Raw genomic sequence first — 21,871 nt, forward strand, 5'->3', positions numbered from 1 at the left:
GCTGTTGCTGACTGTAACACTGTAGAAGTGATCTCTGTGTGTCTTTCTCTCTCTCCCTCTGAAATAAAATCTGTTTTACTCTCTCTGCTTGCAAAACCACATGACCATCCTAGAACAGCAAGTTCCACTCCAGACATAAGGTGGCTCCAACAAGCTATTTCATCTGTTTCATTTTTGTAAACAACAATCCATTAGTGAAGTCTCTTGGGCACTCTCCAAAGCTCTTGCAAAGGCTGTGGGGCTGATATGTCTAGCATTAGCAGAGCTCCAGTATTTTAAATGATCTATTTTAAAATGTTTCTATGTGTCCTACTTGAACAAACCTTTCCCAATTTATCTCCCACAAACATATCTATATACTCTGTCACAAATGAGTGAGGCTATACTTAAGTCCAACATATTATTGTAAATAATTGATACTGAGCCTCTATGAGAAAGCTGTAAGCCAAAGAGTGAATCAAGAATTTCATCTCAGGAAGTTGTGGAAAATCAGAGAGTTTGGAATGAACAAAACATCTGACTTGTGAAAATATAAAAAAAAATGTTCGATAGTTTAAATTTTTACAACTATTGTTTAAAGGAAGCAAAATTATCTCAAATAAAGAGATATTTAAAACATTTAATACCTCGTCTATGCCAATCCCTAAAACCTGTATCTAACGAAGAAGATTGAAAAAGATGGTGAGATATTATAGGGCTGGCAAGAGGAAAACTTTCTAAATTGTGCCCACATTTTCATTCTTTGTCTTCTTATCGGATTGTCAGTCAATTTATAAAATGAAAAAGGGTAAAAATAAAGACTCTAAAATTGCCAAAAAATTTTTTCAAATTTTAATTCTATGAAAAATAATGATGTTATTTTACAATCCCACTGCAAATGGTTCCAGCTTTTAAACATCCTTGGGGTATATCGTTTCAGATAAATATACCTGCTATAATAGTTTCTTGTTTTAGCACATCTATATAAAAAAACATAGTTCTGATGCATATCTGTTTCCACAGCTACTTTCATTGTCTCCACTCTTACTTTACACTCATTTATGATCCAGTCATCATTCATGACTGAAAGCATTCTCTCAAGAGATGCATTTGTACCAAGCAATTCAAGCACAAACACAGCATTTGTTAAAAGGATGTCTGTGCTCTGAAGTTACTGAAACATTCCATCTGTTTTTAATGTACTGTCATCTTCTCTTACCAGTTCTGGAGCTTTACCTCAGTGATGTGTGATCAACAGATTATATTGATCAAATAAACTTTTTTTAAAAATAAATGTTTTTTCAGCCTGACTGGAATTGAAATGACTTCAAAGACGTCACCATCTGTTGTCATGCTATATTCTTTATCAAGCAAAATCCAACATACATATCTCAGAATGCAAGGAGCAAAATACCCCATTGCATCACACAAACAACTTTGTGATAATGTCATGTGATATTTGCCATATTGGAAGAGTCACATTATTTGCTTCAATCACTCTTCAAGATATAAGAAACCAATGGCAATTCAAACTAACAGTAAAGCTAGTTATTACCTATGTCATATGTAATGTGAAGCAATGTTCAAGTACTGTTGATTTAATTATGACAGCATTTTAAGGATTCTGTTCTACATCTAACTACTTTCTGTATTGTAACAATGTAAAATGTTCCGGGGGCAATCTGCAAGAAGGCCCTGTTGGAATGCAGCGTACATATGACGAGGTAGAAGATAGGATTCAAACTAATTAATTGTTAGTGTGTTTGCAGATGACATGAATGTTGGCAGAAGGTTGCCTCAGGCTACCGCAGGAGAGAGATCAGCTTGAATGCTGGGAAGAGCATTGGCAGATGGAAATAATTCCTGATGCGTGTGAGATTATGCATATTGGGAGATAAAAAAAGGATAGGACCTACATTAAATAGTAGGACACGAAGAAGTGTTAATGCAAGTGGCAACATGCATAGATAGGATGATGAAGGTTTATGACATAGAGAAACACAAAAGTTGCAGATGCTGGAACCGTGAGCAAACCAAAGAGCAGTTAGAGAAACTCAATGGGTCAGGCAGCAGCCATGGGTATAAATGGTCAGTCAACAGTTAGGGTGGCATGGTTAGTGCAACGCCTTTACAGTGCCAGTGATCAGGACCTGGGTTTGAATCCCACACTTCTGTAAGGAGTTTGTACCATCTCCCCGTGTCTGCGTGGGTTTTCCATGGGGGCTCCGCTCTCCTCCCACCATTCAAAATGCACCAGGGGTTGTAGGTTGTTGAGGTATAATTGGATGGCACAGACTCATGACCTGTTACTGTGCTGTATGATTTCATTTTAAATTAAAAATTGATAAATTTAAACATTACAGGTTACGACACATTTATTAAGGCAAAAGTAAAAAGGGGTGATATTACATATATTAAGGGAAAAATAAGCTGGGGAGGGTCTAGGAGGTGAGAAGGTATGAGAAAGAGAGAGAGAGAGAGAGAGAAAAGAACTGGGTTGGGGAGAGGCAATTTGAAAGAAAGGTAAGTACAGGAGAGGGTAAAGGAGAGATGGAAAGATTGGAATCATATGGGGGTGGGGATTAACTAAAATGTTTAAAACAAAGTGATGCTTAAGGCTGACAAGGAGGAAATGAGATGTTGTTCCTTAAAGTTTATGTTTAGGCTCAGTGACACATTGCATGAAGACAAGGACAGACATATCTGTTTAGGATGGTTGGGGGATGATTGGTGACTAGAAGCTCAGGCTTGGGCCCACAAACAGAGTGAAAGTGTTTGGTGGCACGGTCACTTTCAATGTGTGTGGGTTGAATCTTGAGGTTCTTGTAGGCAGTGTTATGGGCCCAGAAGATCACAAAACCCAGCAGCAATAGAAATTCACCAAGTCAACTAGTTACTTAAATAAAAGTCATTTTTAATTTTCCTAAAGCATAAAAAAGGATCAAACTTTAACTTATTACTATTAATTTAACTTAACCCCCTTCTAATTCTAAGTGCACTTGTATGTAATGTGGCTATAAGTTCAAAAAGTTATTTGATTCATGGTCCAAACTCATTTCTTACTTCTCCAAGTTCACTGGTATCAGGCCATTCTTATACTGTGCACAGAATTTAATATTTATGAACTTTCACCAAGCTCTGGTGCCTAAAGGTAATTGGTTACTGCTCAGGAAGGTTCTTGTTGGCTTCAGAGAGAGATTTGTTGCTTATTGAATACACACAAACTGATTACCTCCAATTAGCCACTTCAGTGTCTTGCCGAAGAAACTTGCCTCATCAGGATTTCCAAATGATAACCTTTTCTTCTACAGGCCACCACAGAGTTCCTTTTGTTTCCCTTATTTTGGGTGAAACACTCTAGCCAGCCATTTCCTCTTGCATGGACCACAAGGGTTTTCAATGGGCTGAACACAGTACTCACAACCCGTCTTCAAAATGGGATTTTAAATAAGCTGCCAGCTTGTCATGACTGCAGAAACCAGTTCTCTCTCTCTCTCTCTCTCTCTCTCTCTCTCTCTCTCTCTCTCTCTCTCTCTCTCTTTCTCTCTCTCAGAGAAAGCCTGTTTTGCCTCCTCTGTCACTCTGCTTGCCAAACCACATGACCTTCTTAGAACAGCAAAATGCAACCAGACAGAATGTAGCATCGGACCCAAATTTCTGGGTCTATTCATCTGTGCTTTTAAAACCATGAAGCATTACTCCACAGCAGGCCCAATTAACACCTACTTGTCCAATTAACACCTCCTTATGAAAACCTCTGGTAAAGTAGTTTCCATTGTCCCTACAAAGGCCCTGGGCCCAAAATGTCTGGTTTGAGCAAAGCTCTTGCATTTTAAATGAGATCTGTTTTGTGAAGTGTTTGTGTTTGTTTGTGACCCACACTACCCCCACAATCTATCTCCTTACAATATAAAATATGGTATAATCCATTACACCAGCCATTCCCAATGGTCTTTCCCTCTACCTGTCACTTTGCCTCTCATACCTTCTATTCAATTCTCTATCTCCTCTGGGCCAATCCCCTGCTTCTTTTACCCCTTCATATGTGTAATATCATCCCCTTTGTACTTCCATCTCAATAAAGAGTCATGACCAGAAATATTGATAGACAATTTCAACCCATGGGTGCTGCGTAATACTATGAGTTCCTCCAGCAGTTCAAGGTATATGATGTGCTTGCCTTCATAGGTTGGGGCATAGATTAAAAAGGTAGGATGTATGTTACATTTTTAGATAGCACTTCGAGTATTGTGTGCAGTTCCAATCACCACACTAGAGTAAAGATGTCATTGAGCTGAAGAGAATGCAAAGGAGACTCACCAGATGTTGTCTGGATTGGTGGACTTTAAGTTATGGGAAAAGTGGATTGGCAGCACTTGCTCAACCTGGAGTATAGGAGGGTGAGTGGAGTCCTGATGGAGCTGCAGAACAATTCCTGTTATCCAGAATTCAAACAGCTTGCAGCCTCAAGCTACCGGGAAAAATAATTGTGGAAAATAAATAAATAAATAAATACGAGAGTTTAAAATTGGTGGTCAGTTCACCAATCACGCAACACGCAGTCTGCAGCAATCAGAAAATACACTTATCTCACCTCTACCAATCCTCAGATATGCTGGATACTGTACTGTATAAAAATAAAAGTTACAGAGGTTGGGATGATAGTTTGATTTTTTTTTCAATGATGGGGCATAACTTTAAGATGAGAGGACAGAATTTTAAAGAAGATTTGAACCCAAATGTTTTTTTACACAGTGGCTGATATTTTATGAGTGTATTTGGACAGCATGGGCTTGTGGGCCAGAAAGCCCTATAAATGTGCTGATATCTCTAAATTTATTTTAAAAAATTAAAAATCATAATCAAAAATCTGCCCAATTAACCTACACCCCCCTGTACATTTTTGAAAGGTGGGAGGACCCAGAAAACACATGCAAACATGGGGAGAATCTAATGGAGGCAAACGCTATCTGTGTGGACAGTGTGATGTTTTTTTCTATTGTGATAAAGAAATAGGGACTCTTTGGTATTACTTATATTTTGTTATCAACTCCTGACCTCCTGAGACACATTCATTTTGTGCATCTAACCTGAGTTGGGCATTCCATGTTTGATCCCCTCTAGTGTTCAGGAGGATCAGCAACTCCCAATCACCACATCCTCTTTCTTTATGATGTTCAATCCAGCAACATTACATTGTAATACAGTATTCATTTTCATTGAAAGTTCAACACAAACATCAATAACACAAACTTTTTTAAGTGTGCAGTCCTTTTTCTTTTAAAGATTCGGCCTGTCGGGTGGTTTGATAATGCGTGTGGATCTTCTCAACACAAGTGCATGTGTCAGATCTGCTGCTCCCCTACTGTCGAGCTCTGATGGTGTTTCCTTTGATGCTGTGATGACTGGATTTTCTGAATTTGTCTCTTCTTGCAGCACCACTTGTATTTTCAGCAGGCTCTTTCTAATTCCTCCTCAGTATTTGTCCCTTCTCTGTTCTGATGGTGTAGGATCTTGGATTTACTTCCTCCAGAAGACTGGCCTTCTTATCCCAGGTGTTGGAATCTCTGAGTCTCACTGTCATGTTGTGCCAGTGGCCCTAACCTTCTTGCTGACTTGTCATAGTTTGATTTTTGTCTCCATTTAGGTGCTTTTGCTTCCTTTTGATATCTGTTTGATTCTGCAGAGTGGGGATGTACATTGTCTATGTCCCATCAGGAGCTCTGCGAGTGACATGCCATGTTCAAGTGGCAAACCTCTGTCACTCAATAGAACTAGATATGGATCTGAGCCACTGTCCTGTGCTTTCTCGAGCAGCTGTTTAACTATGTGAACTCCTTTCTCTGGTTTACCTTTTGACTGGGGATGCAGAGGACTTGAAGTTACATGTCTAAAATCATATTCTTCTGCAAAGTTCTAGAATTCTTTACAACTGTAGCATGGTCCATTGTTACTGTAAATGATTTGAGGAATTCCATGTCTTGCAAAGATCGATTGTATATATTTGATCACACAGGCAGGAGACATGTTGAGAAGCAGCACAATCTCTGGACAGTCCGATAAATAGTCAATAACCAGTAAGTCATTCTTTCCATCCATGAGGAACAAATCAGTCCCTTCTTTTTGCCATGGTTCTGCTGATAAGTAAATTATGATCATGGGTTCCTTTGCCTGGCTTGCATGATGTTTGAAAGACGTGTCACAGCTTGAAACCACCCTGTCTATGTCAGGATGTATCCCTGGCCAATAAACAGAAGTTCTAGCCCCCCTCTTGCATTTTTCCATTCTAAGGTGACCCTTTCCAGCATCTCTTGTCTCAGTGATTTAGGAATGATAATTCTGCTCTGTCTGAGTAGAAGCTCATTGACAACACTCAGCTCTGCTCTGATGTTGTAATATGGCTGATATTCACCTCTCGGCCATCCTTCACTCAGGTTATTTTTTCTGAAAATTTTATTTATCATTTGCATGAAACTAAACATTAACTCAATAAAGATAATATCTTATAACAACATATAACAAAATGATACTAGAATGTTATCTATTACCCATCCCTCCTATCCCCCCAGAAGAGAAGAAAGAAATACATAAATCTATATATTTGCTATTACTACCATAGTTATTTTATTTTCTAACTATTAATTATTAACTGTTAACTGAGAGGAGCAAGTGACATGGAGGATGTGGATGGACTTCTATTCACGAAATCAATATACGGTTTCCATATCTTATAAAAACTATAAGTATGTTTTTTCTTATGGTCTACAGTTTTGCATTTCAATGTTCCATCTATCTATTGTTACAAAATTCTCCGTTTTACACGTTATTGCTATACATTTTTTCATTACCACTATTGCTCTACTCAGAAATTTTGTTTGATTTTTATCCAACTTCAGTTTTGTATCTGCTTCATATATATTACCAAGCATAAATATTCTTGGATCTTTTGTATTCTTATCTTTATAATTTGTCCTAACGATATACTCAAATCCTTCCAAAATTCTTCCATTTTTACACAGGACCAAACCGAATGTAAAAAAGAAAGTCCCTATTACCTTATTACATCAAAAAAATTTATCAGAATACTAGGAGTTAAGTCCATTTAATTTATATGGAGTATAGTATGTTGATGTAGAAAATTGTATTGAACCATTTGATATCTGGCATTAATCATATTTGTTACTCTCTCTTGACACAATCTTGACCATATTACTTCTTGAATTTGTATATTTAAATCTTTTTCCACCTTTGTTTAGATTTATTTGAATCCTTTTTCCCCATAGTTTCTTGTAATTTAATAAACGTATTAATAATAAATTTTTCAATAAATACATCTGTAATTAAATATTCAAATTGACTTTGTTCTGGAAGTCTTAAATTCAAACCTAAGTTCCTTTTTAAACATGATTTAAATTGACAATATGCAAAAATTGTGTTATGTCATATAATTGCATAATTATGTCATATAAATGTCATATAATTTGAATTGTACAAAAGTCAGAAAAAAAATCGTAAAAATAAATCTTTTATCTTCTGCATACCTTTACTGTACCGACGACCAATAATAATAATAATAATTATAATAATTTTTAAAATTTGGTAATCTTCATCCTCATTGTTCAAATTTCCAAGTTAGTTTTTCCAAAGCAATTCTTGACATTTTACCTTTACAAATAAATTTTTATTTAAATTTTGTAAAAACATTTCTGGTATAGAAATGGGTAATGATTGAAACAAATATTGCATTCTTGGAAAAATGTTCATCTTAATACAATCTTCATCTTTAGTAGGACATGTAAAAGTTATTGGTAAATCTTTCCATCTTCATTCAGATTCTTGATCACCTTCTGTAGAACTGTGTCCTTTTCTGTGTCAGCTGCAATCTGGTTGGATTTCATGTCAGATATGGGAAGAGATTCAGAGATCAGGTTCACATGGAGATTCATATCTGTCTCATGAACCCTCATCATATGCTTCACTCCATGTCATTCCCATGGACAATGCATCAGCCAGCACAATATTTCCCAGTGTGACACCAATACTAAGTCATTTTGTTATAGCTTCATCATCAGTCTTTGGATTTGTGGCAGCATCTCACTGAGGTTTTTCTTGATCATGGCTATTAATGGCTTGTGGTCTGTCTCTGCCATGAATGTTGGTAGACCATACACATAACTGTGGAATTTCTCAAGTCCATACATAGACCAGACCAGGACACTCTTTCTCAATCTGCGCATATCTACATTCAGATGTTGTCATCGTCCTTGATGCATATGCAACTGGCTTCCAATCTTCTCCCTTGACCTGAGGTAGTACAACACCTATTCCATCTTTTGGAGTGTCTGCAGATAATTTCATCCTTCTGGATGGGTCAAAGAAAGTCTATAGTTAAATGGTCTTCAGTCATCCCCATTCATCCTCATGATTGGCCGTTGATTTGTATTCAGATTTGTGATGTAACTTCCTCAAGAACATTGTTTTGGAAGCCAGATTTGGTATGAATTTAGCAAGGAAATTGATCATTTCCAGTACTCTCAATATTGCCTTTTTTGTCATTGGGTCTGGGGACTTCTAGAATTGCTTTCACATTGCTCTTGTCTAACTCTACATCTGCCTCTGACAGTTTATCTCCCATAAAGGTGACTTGCTTCACACCAAACTGACATTTTCTCTGTTTAACTTTAATCCATACTTCTGGATACATTGAATCCCCAAAGGATCACACATACTCCATTTATGCCTTCTATAATGTGCTTCATTGTCCAGTGAAACACTTCAGGAGCTGAGGAAATTCCAAATGCATCTTTTAAACAGGAGATTCGACCAAACTGTATATTGAATGTATAGTATTTTGTGCTATATTCATGCAGTTTTATTTGCCAGTATTTAGTGAAATACTTCGCACCAGCCATTCCTGTTTGGAATCTTATAATGTTCCCTCTTTATATCGACATTCAAGTCTTTTGGGTCCATGCACACGTGTGGATCACCATTCTTTTTTTTGACACACACCATTGAATTCACCCAATCCATGGGCTCCTCCACTTTCTTTATGACCCCTAGTGACATCTTTTGGTCAAGTTCCTGCTTGGAGGTTCTTGGGGGGGGGGGGGGGGGGGGTGGTATGCACTACTGGGTGCATGTCCTCCTTTAACTGTATCTTATAGGTGAATGGTGGAACACCAACCCCCTTGAAGAGGTCTAGATATTGATCAAATATTTCCTCTATGCTGTTCTATGCATTGGCACTGTTATGCAGTACACCCTCTTGACTAGGCCAAGTTTTCACATTCTTTGTCACCAAGCAGTAAGTCATGTCCATCTGGACTATTGTAAACATGAGGTGGTGCTCTTTACCTTTCACTTTTACCTTGAGTCTACAGGTGCTTTTGTATCTATTGTAGGTCTTGAGCTGAACAGAATTTGGATGGATGTGTGGCTTTATCTTCATTGCCCAGTGTTCAGCTGAAAGGAATATTTGCTTCATTTGCATGCAATGACCCAGTCCACTTAGAACCATAGAAAAATTACAACATAGAAATAGAACACTTTGACCACTCTAGTCTGCGCTGAACTACTTTTCCTTGCCTATTCCCACTGACCTGCACTCAATCCATAGCCTTCCAAACCCATCCCATCATATACCTGTCCAAATATCCCTTAAATGTTAAAATTGAGCCTGCATCTACCACTTCAGCTGGAAGCTCGTTCCACACTTCCACTACTCTCTGAGTGAATAGGTTCCCCCTAAACCTTTCCCCTTTCACTCTTAACCCATGTCCTCTTGTTTGAATCTCACCACTCTCAATGGAAAAAAAGCCTAAATACATTTCCCCCTCATAATTTTAAATACCTTTATCATACCACTCTCATTCTTCTACATTCCAGGGAATAAAGTCCTAACCTGCTGAACCTTTCCCAGAACTCTGTGTAACATCCAAGTATATCTTCTCTGCATTTCTCTCAATCTTATTGATATCCTTCCTGTAGTTAGGTGAACAAAACTGCACAAAATACTCCAAAATTGGCTTCAGCAATGTCTTATACAACTATAATATAACACCTCAACTCTGATATGAAGCCCAATATGTCAAAAGCTTGCTTTACACCCCTTTCCACATGTGACACCACTTTCAGGGATTTATGTATCTGTATTGCCAGATCCCTCTGTTTTACCTCACACCTCAGTGCCCTACTATTTACTGTGTATGTCCTTTCTTGGTTTATCCTTCCAAAATGTAATACCTCACACTTGTCTGCATTAAATTCTATCTGCCATTTTTTCAGCCCACTTATCAGCTGGTCCAGATCCCTCTGCAAGTTTTGAAAACCTTTTTGCTGTCCACAACAACTCCAATCTTAGTGTCATCTGCAAATTTGCTAATCCAATTTGCCATATTATCATGCAGATCATTTATATAGATGAAAGCAACAAAGGTCCCAGCACAGATTCCTGAGGAACACAGGCCTCCAGTCTGAGAAGCAATCATCCACCACTACTCTCTAACCTCTCCCATCCAAAATAATTGTCGAATCCAGTTCACTACTTCACCATGAATACCTAGTGTTTGAACATTCCTGATTAACACCTCATGTGGGACCTTGTCAAATCCCTTATAAAAGTTCATGTGGGCAATATCCTTTGTCATCTTTCCTGGTAACCTCCTCATAAAACTCTATAAGATTGGTTAAGCACATTCTACCATACATAAAGCTATGTTGTCTATCTATAATTAGTCCATGGCAATCCAAATAATTGTATTTCTAATCTCTTAGAACACCTTCCAATAATTTACCTACTAGTGACGTCAGGCTCACCGGCCTATAATTTCCAGGGTTAATTTTGGAGACTTTTAAACAATGTAACAATATGAGCTACCCTCCAGCACCACACCCATGGCAGAGGACATTTTAAATATTTCTGTCAGAGCCCTGCGATTTCTACACTGGCCTTTCTGAAGGCCTGAGGGAATATCTTGTCAGTCCCTGTGGATTTATCCACCATTATTCACTTTAAGACAACAAGCACTTCCCCCTCTTTAATTTGTACGGGTTCCATGACCTCACTGCTTGTTTTACTTATTTCCCACAACCCTGTACCCATTTCCTTAGTAAATACTGAGGAAAAATGATATTTATGATCACCCCCCAACTCTTGTGGCTCCATTCAAAGTATACCATTCTGATTTTCAAGGGGATAATTGTTGTCCTTTACTATTCTTTTGCTCTTAATATATCTGTAGAAACCTTAGGATTTTCCTTCACATTGACTGCATTGTCCTGCTTAACTCTGCTTACATTTGGCTATTCAGTGCCTGTTAGTTTGGAAACTTCCTGCATTGCCATGCCCACAAAGAATGTATCACTGAGGGCAGTTTCCTTTATAGTGTTCATACATTCATTTATGTTCTGTTTCCTTTTGAAAAAGCATTGTTTTGCATAGTGATTCTGTTCTTTGCACTTATTACAGATGTTTGCATAGGCTGGGCATTGTTTTGGTGCATGTCGAGTGCCACATTGTTTACAATTGAATGTCTCTCCATCTTTTTGTTGTTTCCCATGACTCGTTCTTTGTATATATGTTCATCCAGACATTGTGGCTACAGCTCTACCTTAATTCCCAGTCCAATTCACAGCATTAGGCAGCTTCACACTTTCCATGTCTCCTACTGATACCCGACTCCTGGCATCATGTGATATTTCTTCAATTTAATAAAGAAACTTGGGTTCTTTTGTAATACTTATATTTTATTATCAACTCATGACTCATAGGACACATTCATTTTGTGCATCTAACCCAGGGTGGGACATTTAATCTCCAATCCTCTCTAGTGGACAGGAAGATCACTAACTTCCAATCACCACAGAGAAGAAATAAGGTTGGCATGGATATGGTAGGCCAAATGACCTGCTTCTATGCTATACAACACTATGATACTTTGACTCTATAATTTATGTGATGGTAAAGGAAACCATGATGATTTTGGGATTGACTGCAATATAAAAAATGCAGATGGAGTATTAAATTAAGAATTTTTTATATATAAAGAGCATAAAAATAAAATCATCTGCAAATAGATTTCAACATTGGCTGTACTGTGAACCATGATTGACTGAAAAAGTCAGAATGCTTTACAAATGTTAGTGAATGGTGGTCACTACAGACACAAACCAACAGATAATGGAAATCAGAATTAGAATCAGGTTTATTATCATTAAATTTGCTTCTTTTGGAGCGGCAGCATTGTGCAGCACAAGGTGGAAAATTACTACAAACTACAATTCGGTAAATGCAAGATTTTAAAAATTAAATAATTAATGCAAACTAGAGCAAAAAGTGAGGTTATTTCCAAAGTTTTATTGTCCATTCTGAAATCTGATGGCAGAGGGGAAGAAGCTGTTTTTGTAACATTCAGTGTGTGTCTTCAGGCTCCTGTACTTCGTTCCTGATGGTAGCAGTGAGAAGAGGGCATGGCCTGGGTGGGGAGGGACCTTGATGACAGAAGCTGCTTTCTTGAGACACCACCTCTTAAATATGTTCGTAATGGAATGAAGACTAATTCCCATGATGCTGTTGGCCAAGATTACAACCCTTTGTATCCTATTCCTGTCCCTGTCCTGTGCATTGGCATCTCCATACCAGATAATCATCCAACCAGTCAGAATGCTCTCCACGATAAACCTGTCAAAATGTTCAAGAGTCTTATCAAATCTCCTCAAACTCCTACCAAAATAAAGCTTCTGCCATGCCTTTTTTATGATTGCATCAACATGATGCCTGCAAGATAAGTCTTCAGAAATGTTGGCTCCCAGGAGTTTGAAGTTTCTTACCCTCTCCACTGCTAACAACTTGATGAAGACTGGTTTGTGTTCTCCTAGATTCCCCTTCCTGAAGTCCACAATCAATTCTTTTGCTTTGTTAACATTGAGTGCAAGGTTGTTGTTGTAACACCATTCAATTAGCTGATCTGTCTCACTCCTGTAGGCTTCCTCATTGCTATCTTGTGATTTTGGCGACAACTGTGGTGTCAGTAGCAAATTTATAGATAGCATTTAAGTTGTGCCTGGACATACGGTCATGGATATAGAGAGAGTAGAACAGTGGGCATGTATCCTTGATTGTTTTTGTACTGATTGTCAGTGAGGAGATGTTACTGATCCTCACTGGCTGTGGTCTACAAATGAGGAGGTCAAGAATCCAGAGCAGAGGGAGGTGAAGAGGCCCAGGTTTCAAAGCTTGCTGACCAGTACTGAAGGGATGATGGTGTTGAAGTCTGAACTATTATCGATGAAAAGCAGATTGTTGTAGGTATTGCAGTTGTCCAGGTGATCAGGGCTGAGTGGTGGGCCGGTGATATTGCATCTGTTGTGGACTGATTGTGACAATAAGTAAATTGCAGAGGGTGTAGGATTTTGCTTAGATATGAGTTCATTCTGGCCTCTCAAATCATTTTATTACAGTGTATATGAGTGCTATTGGGTAATATTTGTTGAGGCAGGTAACCCAGCTCTTCTTGGGCACCAGTATGATTGATGCCCTTTTGAACCAGGTGGGAAACTTTGATTGCAGCATTGAGAGAATGAAAATGTCCATGAACACTCCAGTTAGATGATTGGCACAGATTTACAGTACCCTGCCAGGTTCACCACCAGGGCCTGACGCCTTGCGAGGGTTCACCCTCTTGATAGATGTTGTGATGTTGGAATCTGAAACAGATAACATAGGGTCACCAGCTTCTGTGTGACTCTCACTGTTACAGTTGAATTCTCCTTTTCCAAGCGAGCTTAAAAGGTGTTCGGCTCATAAGGGAGTGAAGCATCACAAGCATTTATGATTGTGATGATACGCTGTAGTACATCACTTGGCCAACAGGTGGCCTAGAGACACGGCACCCGGCCTAATGACATCCGACCACCAAGTGGGCCCAGAGGGCCCATGGCATAAAGCCGAAGTCCCTACCTGTGCTCTCTCTTTTCTCCCCAGAATCTGTAAGCGCAGCTAACAGCCAACTAGATATTTTTGTGAGTGGAATAAAGCTGTGTTGCCCCAAACAGTATTGTGCCTGTGTTTTCCTTTGGTGCAGCCTGCCACAATGATGTCAGGTTTCCCCATGTTGAATGTAATTAAAAATAAAGAATTGTAAATGCTGAGAACACTCAGCATGTTATGGAGTATCTGTGGAGAGATGAACAGAGTCAATAGTTCAAGTCAATAAAGCTTCAGATTCTGAAGTGTTTCAAATATACATGCCAAATGAACAGATATGGTTAAACCCTGACTGTGTTCTTCTCAACAATTCTTTGATCAGTATTTTCTTTATCGCCAGATCCTGGATCATATTTCATATGAAGGTGATAAAACACAATAGATTTATGTGAAAGATATCAACAGCTGTGAAAAATCAATTCCTTTGTCCCCAAATATTTCACCATGAGAATGTATACTGTTAAAATTTCCTTCCAGAGAAAATTCTCTGAAGTAAGCATAACATTTTGATTCAGTATAATTTGATTCTATTTTCATTTGCCAAGAGCAAGAAAATTAGTAATGAACAGTTTAAGTTATCTGTGATTAACCCTGTTTTGGTTTATGTATAATTCTTGAAAATATTGAGTTCAAAACATCACTTAGATGTGGCATAGAATAATTGGATACTTCAAACTTCTCCAATGTTAGGTATAGTTGAATATTATAATTTCTGAACAGTAATCATTTATACTTGAATATACAGGTATTGTAGCTTATAGAGAAGAAGTGTTATTCATAGTAGTTCTCTTCAAAGCAAATGAGTTTTAAAAAATGGAATATTTCACCTCAGATTTTTTATCTTAAACAGCAGTCATAAGATCACCAGGTGATGAGTATTTATTGTGAAATTTTAAAAACTTCACCTTTATTTTTTTTCTCATTAGTGTGTTCAAACTTACTGCAATTTCAGGACGAAAATATAGCATTGTCCTTCAAACACAGAGCCCTCATTACAAGCTAGTCTGGCTTTAAAATCCAACTTTCATGTATCAATCATTGAAGAAATTCTTATGAACTGATAGAAATTATAATTTTGAAAAGAAGTCTGGCTTTGAGTCATTTCAAAGTATAAACTTCATAAACTTTACGCTACCCAAAAATCTGTGCATAGTCATAGAATTATTTTGGCTTTTCTGTATTATGCTTCAGAAGTTACAACATGATGACTTGTAAGTTTGTGAGAACCTCAGGTAAAAAAAAAATATTTTTCAAACTTTATTTAAAAGATAGAAAAAAATTAACATACAGTATAATAATAACCAAAAAATGGATTTGCAAAGATATTTATATTTAAAAAAGTAATTTAAAAAATCCAAAAATAACCCCACCCCTTCAGCCACCTCCCTTGAGGCGAGCAAAAAAATATATAGATTAAAAATATATATAAAAAGAAAATATTACAAATGTTAATAACATTTCAAAGTATATCTAAATGCATATATATCAAATACGAAGACCACTTAGTAACAAAAGAAGAATTATCATGAAAATTATAGGTAATTTTTTTCCATGACAATAAATACTTTCAATTCATTGTGCCAGTGTAATATATTAATCTCAGTATCATCTTTCCAAGTACTAGCAACACATTTACACGCTACTGATAACACCAAACGTACAAAAGCTATTTGAATTTTATCCAATCCCATTTCCCTTAATGAATACAAATTTCCCAACAAAAAAATCATTGGATCTAATGGTAATATAAAATTTATATAATTTTTCCAAAACTACTTTAATTCCTTGCAAAATGATTGAACTTTAACACAAGTCCAAACGGCATGTAAAAAAGTTCCAATACATGAGCCACATCTAAAACAAGAATCCGAATTACTAAACCCATGTTTTTTTTAGCTTTTCTGGGGTCAAATATAATTGATCTAAAAAATTATAATTAATCATTCCATATCTTACATTAGTCAATTTAATTACATTATCCTGACACATAGTCTTCCAATCATCTTTAGGAAAAGTAAATACTAAATCACTCTTCCATTTAAGTTTAGATTTCTCCCAATCTGGTTTATCCATACTATCTTGTAACAAATTATACATAACTGAAATATAACCCTATTTTGATATAGAGAAAATCAAAGATTCAAATCTCGACAAAGTAGGTAAAGTCATCTCTCTACCATAATTATCTTTTATCAAAGCTCTAATTTGATAATCAACAAATAAAGAATTTACAGGTATATCAAATCTTTCTCTCAATTGATTAAAAGAAAGAAATTTCCCCTTTTCAAAACAATCCTGTATTGTCTTTATATCCCAAATCTTTAAATGATTATTAAACATTGAAAAAGGAATAAGCTGATTATTATACAATGGAGTTAGAATTGATAATTTATCTTTCAACCCTAACACCCTGTTTTTTTTAAATCCAAATCTTTAACAAATGTTTCAATATCAGCATATCATATTGCTGTAATAAAATCAAATTCCAATGAAATATAAATTCATATATCTCAACCCTAGAAGTACACGCCACCTCCACTTTAGCCCAGCTAGGAGGTTGTTCTAAATCCATCAATCTACTAACAAACTTTAACTGGGCCGCTTCATAATAATTTTGAAAATGTGGTAACTGTAGTCCACCCAATGCATACTTCCATGTAAGTCTATGCAATGCCACTCGAGCTTATTTACCTTTCCATAAAAACTCTTGCACTGCTTTATTCAAATCTTGAAAGAAATCCTTTGGAAGTAAACAAGGTATTGACTGAAATAAATATTGAATTCAAGGAAAAATATTCATTTTAATACAATTAATCTGACCAATCAAAGTTAATGGAAGATCTTTCCACTTAATCAAATCTGCTTTAATCCATCTTAATATAGGCACATAATTTAATTGATATAATGATTGATAATTAGTATCCATAAACACACCTAAATATATAATTTTACTTGTCCACCTTAATTTTGTAATAGTTTTAAATTCAGAATAATCTCCTACTCCAACTGATAAAATTTCACTTTTATCCCAATTAACTTTATATCCCGATAATTCTCCAAATTTCAACACACGTTCTTGCAATTGTTTCAACTGTTGTTCCTGTTCAGTCAAGTATATCAACACATCATCCACAAATAAGTTAATTTTATATTCTTCATTCTTAACCCTCATCCTTCTAATTTCTTCATTTTGTCATAAAAACATAGAAACATTGAAGATAGGAACAGGAGTAGGTCATTTGACCCTTCGAGCCTGTTCCGCCATTCAACGAGATCATGGCTGATCTTAAAGTTCAGTACCCCGTCCCCGCCTTCTCTCCGTAACCTTTAATACCCTTATACTGAAGAAATATATCTAATTCCCTCTTAAATATATTTAATGATCCTGCCTCTACTGCCGTCTGAGGCAATGAATTCCACAGATTCACCACCCTCTGGGTAAAGAAATTCCTCCTCATCTCGGTCCTAAATAGTTTGCCTATTATCCTCAAACCATGGCCCCGGGTTTGGGATTTTCCCATCATTGGAAACATTCCATCTGCATCCATTCTGTCCAGTCCTGCCAGAATTTTATATGTCTCTATAAGATCCCGTCTCAATCTTCTAAACTCCAGCGAGTACAATCCCAATTTGCGCAATCTTTCCTCATAAGTCATTCCTGCCATTCCAGGTAACAGTCTGGTGAATCGCCTCTGCACTCCCTCCATTGCAAGAACATCCTTCCTTAGATTCTTTTTTCTTTTGGCTTGGCTTCGCGGACGAAGATTTATGGAGGGGGTAAAAAGTCCACGTCAGCTGCAGGCTCGTTTGTGGCTGACCAGTCCGATGCGGGACAGGCAGACACGATTGCAGCGGTTGCAAGGGAAAATTGGTTGGTTGGGGTTGGGTGTTGGGTTTTTCCTCCTTTGCCTTTTGTCAGTGAGGTGGGCTCTGCGGTCTTCTTCAAAGGAGGCTGCTGCCCGCCAAACTGTGAGGCGCCAAGATGCACGGTTTGAGGCGTTATCAGCCCACTGGCGGTGGTCAATGTGGCAGGCACCAAGAGATTTCTTTAGGCAGTCCTTGTACCTTTTCTTTGGTGCACCTCTGTCACGGTGGCCAGTGGAGAGCTCGCCATATAATACGATCTTGGGAAGGCGATGGTCCTCCATTCTGGAGACGTGACCCATCCAGCGCAGCTGGATCTTCAGCAGCGTGGACTCGATGCTGTCGACCTCTGCCATCTCGAGTACCTCGACGTTAGGGGTACTCCAAGTGTGGTCTCACCAAGGCCCTGTACAGCTGTCGTAAGGTATCCTTGTTCCTATACTCAAACCCTCTTGATATGAAGGCCAACATACCATTTGCCTTTTTAACCGCCTGCTGTACCTGGATGCTCGCCTTCAGAGACTGGTGTACAAGTACCCCTAGGTCTCTCTGCACTTCCCCATCTCTTAATCTATTGCCATTCAAATAGTAATCTGCCCTCCAGTTTGTATTACCAAAGTGGATAACCTCACATTTATCGACATTGTAATGCATTTGCCATGTATCTGCCCAGTCCCTCAATTTATCCAACTCACACTGGAGCTTCATAACCCCCTCTTCTGTGCACACAACCCCTCCTAACTTAGTGTCATCTGCAAATTTGGAGCTATTACATCCAATCCCCTCATCCAGATCATTAATGCAAATTGTGAACAGCTGGGGTCTCAGTACAGATCCCTGTGGTACCCCACTGGTCACCGCCTGCCACTCAAAAAACGAGCCATTTATCCAACTCTCTGTCTTCTACCTGCCAGCGAGTTCTCAATCCACATCAATACTTTTCCCCCAATCCCATGAGCCTTGATTTTGGAAGCCAGTCGTTTATGCGGGACCTTATTGAAGGCCTTTTGGAAGTCCAGGTACACCACATCCACTGGCTCTCCCCCATCTATTTTACCTGTCACCATCTCAAAGAATACCAATAGATTTGTCAAGCACAATTTATCTTTTGTAAATCCATGTTGACTCCATCCGATCCCTTCTCTGCTAGTCATATGCTCCACTATTACATCCTTAATAATGGATTCCATCATTTTGCCCTCTACTGGTGTAAGGCTCACCGGCCTATAATTCCCCGCTTTTTCTCTAACCCCCTTTTTAAATAGTGGGGTAACATTAGCTACCCTCCAATCCATGGGTACTGATTCTGAGTCTATCAAGTTCTGGAAAATAATTCTTAAAGCATCTGCTATCTGAATGGCCACTTCCTTAAGTACCCGAGGATGTAGATTATCAGGCCCTTGGGATTTATCTGCCTTCAATCCCATCAATTTCCCCAAGACCATGTCCTTAGAGATATTGATTTCTTTCAGTTCCTCCCTTGCATTAGTCTCTATGTTTCCCAACATCCTTGGGAGGTTATTTGTATCCTCTCTTGTAAAAACAGAACTAAAGTAAGAATTTAATTGGTCTGCCATTTCCTTATTCCCCATTATATATTCCCCTGATTCCGACTGCAAGGGACCTACTCTGGATTCCACCAATCTTTTCCTCTTGACATATTTATAAAAGCTTTTGCAGTCGGTTTTTATATTTGCCGCAAGCTTACTTTCGTAATTTATTTTTGCTCTCTTGATTAATCCCTTTGTCCTCCATTGGTGCATCTTGAACTGCTCCCAGTCTTCGGTTGTGGTACTTTTTTGGCCAATTGATATGCTCTCTCTTTGGACCTAATGCTGTCTCTAATTTCCCTTTTTATCCACGGTTGAGTCACCTTTTTTGGTTTATTTTTATGCCAAACCGGTATAAACGATTTTTGCAATTTCTCCATTAGATCTGTGAATGCTTTCCATTGTCTATCCACAGTCAACTCCCCCATAAACACCACCCAATCAATCTTACTCAACTCCCGTCTCATACCATCATAATTCCCTTTCTTTAAATTCAGGACCTTAGTCTCCGTTTTAATTTCATCACTCTCCATGTCGAGTGAGAATTCGATCATATTGTGATCGCTCCTACCCAAAGGGCCTCGTACAACAAGATTGTTGATTAGCCCCTTATTATTGCCTAATACCCAATCTAAAATGGCCTGCTCCCGAGTTGGTTCCTCGACATATTGGTCTAGATAACCGTCCTGTAAACATTCAAGGAATTCCTCCTCCTCAGTACTTTTACCAATTTGACTAGTCCAATCTATATGCAAATTAAAGTCTCCCATGATGACAGCTGTTCCCTTATTGCACGCTTTTCTAATTTCTCTTTTAATGCCTTCCCTCACCTCTACACTACTATTTGGAGGCCTATATACCACCCCCACTAACGTTTTCTGCCCCTTGCTATTCCTCAGTTCTACCCATATAGATTCCGCATCTTCCGATTTGATATCCTTTCTGTCAATCGTGTCGGTCCCTTCTCTCACCATCAATACTACTCCACCCCCTTTTCTTTCTTGCCGATCCCTCCTAAATATCGTATACCCCGGATGTTAAGTTCCCAGGCTTGCCCACCCTGCAGCCATGTTTCTGTAATCCCAATCAAATCATATTTGTTTATCTCAATTTCCACAGCCAATTCATCTACCTTGTTCCAAATGCTTCTTGCAAGAAGATATAAAGCCTTCAGATTTGCTTTTTTCACCCTCCTTGTTCTTTCTGATATTTTACTTTCGCTGCCTAACCTAACTTTTCCTGTTTTATCTTTTCTGTCCTTTGCCCTATCATACAGGTTCCCACCCCCCTGCCAAATTAGTTTAAACCGCACCCGACGGCTGTACCAAACCTAGCTGCCAATATATTGACCCCTTTTGGGTTTAGGTGTAACCCATCCTTCTTGTAGAGGTCATGCCTTCCCCAAAAGAGATCCCAGTGATCCAAGAAGCCAAAGCCCTGTCCTTTACACCAGCCCCTCAGCCACACATTCATTTTTCTTAACCTTCCATTTTTGTCCTCATTTGCACTTGGCACAGGTAGCAAACCAGAGATCACCACCCTGGCTGTCCTATTTCTTAGTTTCTGTCCTAGCTCTCTGGAATCCTTTTTCAGTACTTCCTCCTTCTTTTTATCTATGTCATTGGTACCCACATGTACCAAGACATCAGGCTGTTCGCCTTCCCCATTTAGAATACACTGGACCCGATTTGAGATATCCTGCACCCTTGCACCAGGGAGGCAGCACACCATGCGGGCATAACCATCTGGCTCACAGAATCTCCTGTCTGTATTTCTGACAATGGAGTCCCCAATGACCACTGCATCCCTCTTTACCTTTTGGTCCACCATGCCAGGCTCAGTGCCAGCGACCTGGTCACTGCTGCCAGCTTCTGTCAGGTCATCTCCCTCAACAGCATCCAACAAAATATACCTGTTACTGAGAGGGAAATTCACAGGTGTCCTCTCCATTTTCCTGGTATTTTTCTTCCCTCCCCTGACAGTTATCCACTTACCTGACACATCTGGTCTTGGGGTAACTATGTCCTTGAAAGTTGAATCTATCAACTCCTCACTCTCCCTTACCAGCCGTAGGTCCTCAAGTTGCAGCTTAAATTCCCCAACTCGGTCCTTAAGGAACTGCATCTCAGTGCACCTGACGCAGATGTGGCTATTTGGGAGGGTGGGACTCACCCATGGTTCCCACATCTGACATCCAGTACAAAGCACTAACCCCATAGGCTTGGCTTCGCGGACGAAGATTTATGGAGGGGGTAAATGTCCACGTCAGCTGCAGGCTCGTTTGTGGCTGACAAGTCTGATGTGGGACAGGCAGACACGGTTGCAGGGGAAAATTGGTTGGTTGGGGTTGGGTGTTGGGTTTTTCCTCCTTTGCCTTTTGTCAGTGAGGTGGGCTCTGCGGTCTTCTTCAAAGGAGGTTGATGCCCGCCAAACTGTGAGGCGCCAAGATGCACGGTTTGAGGCGATATCAGCCCACTGGCGGTGGTCAATG

This window comes from Narcine bancroftii, chromosome 1, assembly GCF_036971445.1.
Source record: "Narcine bancroftii isolate sNarBan1 chromosome 1, sNarBan1.hap1, whole genome shotgun sequence".
Taxonomy (NCBI): Eukaryota; Metazoa; Chordata; class Chondrichthyes; order Torpediniformes; family Narcinidae; genus Narcine; species Narcine bancroftii.